The following is a 6978-nucleotide window of genomic DNA, read 5'->3' on the forward strand; positions in this document are numbered from 1 at the left end:
TATATATATATATATATGTATATGTAATGTATATATACATATATATATATATATATGTATATATACATTACATATACATATATATATATATATAAGAAATTTAAATGATTTTAATTTCTTCACAATCCATATACTCATTGTAAAGGGAAATGATATTTTCTTAAATTTGAATGTTCCGTCACAACAAAAATTTTGTTTAATTTTCGTAATTTTACTTTTGAAAGTTCAGTAGTTAGTTTAATTTAACTTATGTAGTCTTACATCTGCATTTTAATTAACATTCACATGAGTAGTTAATTTTCAAACTTCGCACTTTACTTTTACTTTTGTTTTTGTTTCTGTTATAAAATAATTTTCATAATTTACTTTAGGATTTTCCAACTTTCCTGTGGGATCGATATCTACGACTCCATTAGAGCCATTTATTACTTGAGCGATTGTATACTTGCGTTGATTTAAAAGAAGATTTGGCAGTTTAAAAAGTGTTTTAAAAGAAAATATATTTTCATAAAAAGTATTTTTGTTGGGATTATATTGCATATTTATTATATATCTGATGTGTGTAATTTTGTAATGTTGAAAAATATTTGCAAAATTCTCACACTAAATCTGCCCACATCAAGTTTTTGGCGCCGTTGTCGGTGAAGTAACGAAAAATATTAGTATTTTATTTCAAAAAAATAAAAAAAGAGTGTTTGTAGTTTAGTTTGAACATTTTCTTATTTAAGTGTGTTTGCTTGTTTTTAATTATCTATTTTATTTTATTTATGTGTAGTGTAAAATCTAAAAACTTAGTACTTTACGATTCTGAGTTAGAAAGAACTGTTAGAAAAATTTGAAAATAATAAAAAGAGAATGATCAGTTTAGCAAAATGGCTTGCAATTTAAACAATGTTGGAAATGAAAATGAACATCATCAGAGACCTTTAAGAGATTATGATAATTCTACAACAGATAAATTTCATTTGAGTATTCAAAACCTTATTGTAGTTGTCAATTCATTTGAGCTTAAACATGTTATTATCCAAATAGTCAAAACAATTAGTTTGGGAGAACACCAACTGAAGATCATAATTTACACCTTGCTAGTTTTCTAGAATTGTGTGCTACATTTAAATATAATGAAGTGTCGAATGATGTTGTCTGACTTAGACTTTTTTCTTTTTCACTAAGGGATAAAACTAAGATGTGGTTAAACTCATTAGCACATGGATCTATCAAAACATGGGGAGGTTTATCACAAAAATTCTTATCTAAATATTTTCCACCTTAAAAAACTGCTAAGCTTAGAAATGATATCACATCTTTTTGTAGGTTTGATGGGGAATCAATTTATGAAGCCTGAGAAAGATTTAAAGATCTCCTTAGAAAGTGTCCACACCATGCGTTGCCAGATTGGTTAATGATTCAAACTTTTCATAATGAGTTGGTTGGATCTCTTAGATCGTTAATTGACGCGAGATCATTAATTGACGTTGGTACTAGTGTATCATTAATGTCAAAATCATTCGATGAAGTGTATTCATTAATTAAAGAGATGACTTGAAATAATTTTCAATGGCCCTCTGAAAGGGTAAATCCAAAAAGAGTTGCTAGTATTCATGATTCTAATGATATATCATTTTTAGGCATTTGAAGCAAAAATGACAAAAACAACGAATTTTGGGATTCTGGCGTATGATGCGTCAGATCGGCACATGATGCACCAAAATCCAGAGAACTGGCACATGATGCGCTAGAGACGTCTTTTTCAAATTAAGGCGGTTCGAGATGAATTTTTGCGCGAATTTCAAAAGGATACTTGTTCTACACACCTTTTGGAGTAAATCAATGCATCTAGACACTTTGGAAGGTTCTTTTATGAAGGGATATGACTTTTTGATCAAATGACACATCTTTTGAATTAAAAAAGTTGACTTTTGGAGGGAGTTTTGAATTCTTTTCCAAAGGAAACAACCCAAAATAAAAGAAGAAGATTTGAGAGAGGCTTTTGGGGGTGTGGCGTGAGAGAAGAAAGGGGGGAGTGAGAGATAGAGAGACAAGATGAGACTTTCTTCTAGGGTTGTAAGAGAAGAGAGAACGTGAGAGATTTCTTCTTCATTACACTTCTAAGAGAGAATTGGGAGTGATTGTGAAGAGAGAATGACTTGGAGAGAACTTCTAGGGATTTGCTTGGGAAGGATTGTGAGATAAATTGTATTTTTATTTCTTTTGTTTTGTAAACTTGTTTTTATATATGAAATCTGTGTTTTATCATATCATTCTCATGAATTCTGAGTAGTCTTCTTTATCCTTCTCTCTACTTTGAGATATGATTTTGTGAAGAATATATTTTGTTTTCCACGGGTTTAAATGATAATAATTTGTGATGATTTGAACTCCGATCTTCATTTACTTTTCAATCTGGCCAATTGAAATGTTAAAACTTGTTGAGAGACATATGTTCTTAAATGAGATATGATTTCTACAACATAGGGAGAATCACATTTGATTTCATGGGCGAGTATGTCATCCATGGGATTGGGTGCAAATGAATAGGGAAATATACTTTATTGGATGCAGAATTGGAGATTTTAAAGTAATAGATTAAAATCCCCAATTTAGTTCAGTTGATTGGAAACTAATGCGAGATTGTTAGCCCTCGGGTGAGGGAGTAGTGGGAGCTCTGGAGTGGCAGCTAATATCCTCCCAGCCTAACCACGAAATTAGGGACCAAACTCTAAATTAATTAATGTTCTTTATAGCACTCGAAAGAGGGTAGAAAATAGAATTGCTCCTATTTGGAACAAAACAATTTTTATATATTTTTTCAAATGATTTCAATTTCTTCACAATCCATATACTCATTGTAAAGGGGAAGAATGTTTTCTTAAATTTGAACTTTCTATCACAACAAAAACTTTGTTTAATTTCGTAATTTTACTTTTGAAAGTTTAGTATTTAGTTTAATTTAACTTCTGTAGTCTTATATCTGCATTTTAATTAGTATTCACATGAGTAATTAATTTTCAAACTTCACACTTTACTTTTATTTTTGTTTTTATTTTTGTTATAAAATAATTATCATAATTTACTTTAGGATTTTTCAACTGATTTTTCAACTTCTCTGTATTTTTCAACTTCTCTGTGGGATCGATATCTAGGACTCCATTAGAGTTCTTTATTACTTGAGCGATACGTATACTTGTGTTGATTTTAAAGGGGATTTGACAGTTTAAAAATAGTTTTAAAACATAATTTTTTTCATAAAAAATATTTTTGTTGGGATTATATTGCATATTTATTATATATTTGACGTGTATAATTTTGTAATATTGAAAAATATTTGCAAAATTCTAACACTAAATCCTCCCGCATCAAAGACGCACATCCTAAATGGCTTGTTACATGATCAAGTCAAATATTATATTGACAACATTGTTGATAAGAGTTGTCAAGAGGCTCACATCCTTAATCTGAGATTCATTTTCAAATGTCTTAGAGAATGTGGTTTGAAGATGAATCCCTTAAAGTGCACCTTTGTCATTTTTTCAAGAAAGTTCTCGTTCTTTATAGTCTGTCATAGGGGTATTGAGGTAGACCCCATGAAAATCAAAACTATCTTAGATATGAAACCTCTTAAGAGCTTAATGCAATTACATAGATGGAAGGTTAGTGTTCCTTAGATGTTTTATATCTAACTTATCGGAGAGATTTTGATTGTTTATATATACTATTTCTGTTAGAATAAGGCATGTTAGAAGGCATTTGTTGATATCAAATGAAACCTTTTGAATCCCATGGTTTTGAAAACCCATATTTCAAGAATGCCCTTGATCTTATATGACACATGTTGGATGAATTCATAGGTCCTTCATCAGCTCAAACTGATGATGAGGGGAAAGAAAATGCCCTATATTATGTGAGTCATTGTTTCATACCCATTGAGATGAAATATTCGTTAATTGAAAACTATTGCTTGGCATTGATATTTACAGTTTAGAAATTGAGACCTTATATGATTTCTCATCGTATTAGTCTAATCTCAAGGGTTAATCCCTTACAATATCTTATGATTCGCCCGAATTTAGTGGATTGGTTGCTTAAATGAGCTTTGATATTATTATGGTTTGATATCACTTATGTGCCTTAATGAGCTGTTAAGAGTCAAGCCCAAGAAAACTTATTGATTGTTCATCCTATACCGACAGTCTTGCCTTTTAGCAATGATCTATGGGATGAGTGCATTCTAGAGTTTAGCACCTAAAATGGGAGCTATATTTTGATGGTGTTTCTTCCTTGAAGGAAGACCCCTTTGGAGCCATCTCACATGTTCAAGATGTGATAAGACTCGTGTTTATCTTACTCGATCGTAAAATCTTACTCTATTTTTATAGTTTGATTGAGCCATGTACAAATAATGATGTAGAGCACAAAGCTCTAATCCTAGGACTAGAAATCTATGTTCAAATGAATGTGAAGAGAATTAAAGACTATGCTAATTCTTAGTTCATGATAAACCAAGTGATGAGTATTTATAGGCTAATAAAATCCAAGCTTTTGAGTTATCAAAAACAAGTCATGACTTTGTTGACTTATACTTGTGTTGTGACCCTTATTAGGATTTCGTGATCAACAAAGGGTAAGGTCAACTAGCTACTTGACAATGATCTCCTAAATGAGCGCATTATGGAGGTTAGTACCCTATAATGGGAGCTGCATTGATTGTGTGTCTTTCTTGAAGGAAGTTCCCTCAAGAGTCATCTGATACATTAAAGTAAGAATATGACTCATGTTAATCTTGAGTTCTCACAACATCCTACATTATTCTTATGGTTTGACGAAGCCACACAGAAATAATGAGACATTATAAATCTCTAATCATAAGACTATAGATCTTTATTTAGATAAATATAAAGTGAAATATCTATGGAGATTCTTAGCTCGTGATAAACCCAAGTGATGGGCACTTATAGGTTATCGCAAACAAGTCATGGCTTCAATTACTCGTGTTCTTGATGTAAACCTTGTTAAGAAATTATGATTGATAATGGTAAAGCAAATGACTTATCACTATTGGTCAAAGTACTATCTAGCAACTGATACGCCATCAATAAATTTTCATCATCCATCACAAATCTCGAGGTGTGAGACAAATCTCGAGGCAATATTTTGAGTAAGAAATATTAAAATCTTGACAAAAAGTCATCCAGATATTCGATTTCAGCAAACTTGTAGTCAAACTGACCTACTCGATGAGACAGACCTAATGATGTCAAAATTAGTCCAATCTGAGTCAGATCAAGCCCAAATAAAATCATTAAACAATCTTGGAGGATTTTCATATACATTTGGAAGGTCAAATGGATGTCGAATTTAGCGAGTTCATAGTTGAATCAGCGTCTCGATAAGTTGAATCCAACGAGCCCAAGATTGCTCAATTCCGACATCGTTAAGGCGCTCAAATGTCCATCACACGCCATCTGATCGCGGGGAGTTCTCCGGACCGTCCGATCAAAATGAATCATATTTCTGCATTAATTGCACTCATAACACTATAAATAGAGCTCCACCCCTCACATGAGGAGGATGTGGGAGAGAGAACTTGAGGAGGAGCTCAAGTCCAACATCATTTCTGCCATCGTCGATCGTCGTCGACCACCACAGACCGTCAACGACCAATGCCGACCTCCGTCGACCACTGTAGATCACCGCCGACCACAACTGACCAAACGCCATCAGTCGACGTTGTAACTTGGAAAATCTAGTAACTCTTTCCCACAGTCTGTGGGACAAGTGTCCTCTTTAATCATCAACTTATAGTGAATTTTTATAACTGAGTCAGTTCTTGTGGTTTTTTTCCCTTCACTGGTTTTCCACGTAAAAACTTCTGGTATCATCACAGGTTGTTTCTCTTTCATCTGAGTGTGTGTTGAATCCTCGTGCGACGCTAAGACATCACAATTTTTTTAGAAAATTATTATTTTATTTTTATTTAAAAAATTAATTATTATAATAATTTTATATTTTAACGAGTAAATATCGAATCGAACACAAACATGATTAAGTTTTCGAGCCAAACATGAACACACTGTTCGCGAGCCATTTCAAACACGAGCCAATTTCGAACGAGCTGAACGCGAGCTCAAGCTTGACTCTTTTTCAACCCTAGCTGCGGTTTGACTTTTTATGAAATTTTTTTTTTGTAATAGCCACAATAACATTTTGAACGTCAACTTCTTTTTCAAGAATCTCTCTTCAAACACCTAAAGCTGCCCCAAATAGGGGTGTAAATGAACCGAACACGAACAAACATAGCTCGTGTTCGTGTTTGGTTTGTTTGAAATTAATTGTGTTTGAATTAGGCTCGTGTTTGAAATTATTCGTTAAAGGTGTTTTTCGTGTTCAGTTCGATTTGTTCGAAATAAGTTTGAATTGTTCGAAATGTTAGGTATGGCTCATATACTAGTAATTTGGAGTCTCTTTGATTTGGAGAGGTGTGTCTCCTGGAATGAAGAAATGTGTCTCTTGGTGTGAAAATGTGTCTTTTGGATTAGCGGGTTGGGGGAGCAAGGGCGTTTTTGTAAATTTATTTGTGGTTTTTATCTATAAATAGATGTGTAACCCTATGGGTATGGTAACCCTATGGGTAAAATAGATGTGTAACCCTATGGGTATGTAACTCTTCTGAAATAGTGAATTCGCCGCTCTGCACCCGAGGATGTAGACATCTTTGTTGAACCTCGTTAATTCTCTATTCTTCTTCTGGATTTGCATTGTTTCACCATAAATTTCTCAACAATTGGTATCCGAGCGAGGTTTTAGGGTGGAGGAGATCAACGCAGGAAGAATGAGGAAGAAGAAGGTTTTGGTTCGGCGATTTGTGGCAGTTCCTAGGGTGTTCGCGAAAGATCTGCGTTTGCGGCAGATCAGATCAAAGTAGAAACGCCGGAAGGAGTGCAAGGCCAGACGAGTTATGCGACAATTTGGCCACAGAAA

This window comes from Phalaenopsis equestris, unplaced genomic scaffold (genome assembly GCF_001263595.1).
Source record: "Phalaenopsis equestris unplaced genomic scaffold, ASM126359v1 Scaffold000002, whole genome shotgun sequence".
Classification (NCBI taxonomy): Eukaryota; Viridiplantae; Streptophyta; class Magnoliopsida; order Asparagales; family Orchidaceae; genus Phalaenopsis; species Phalaenopsis equestris.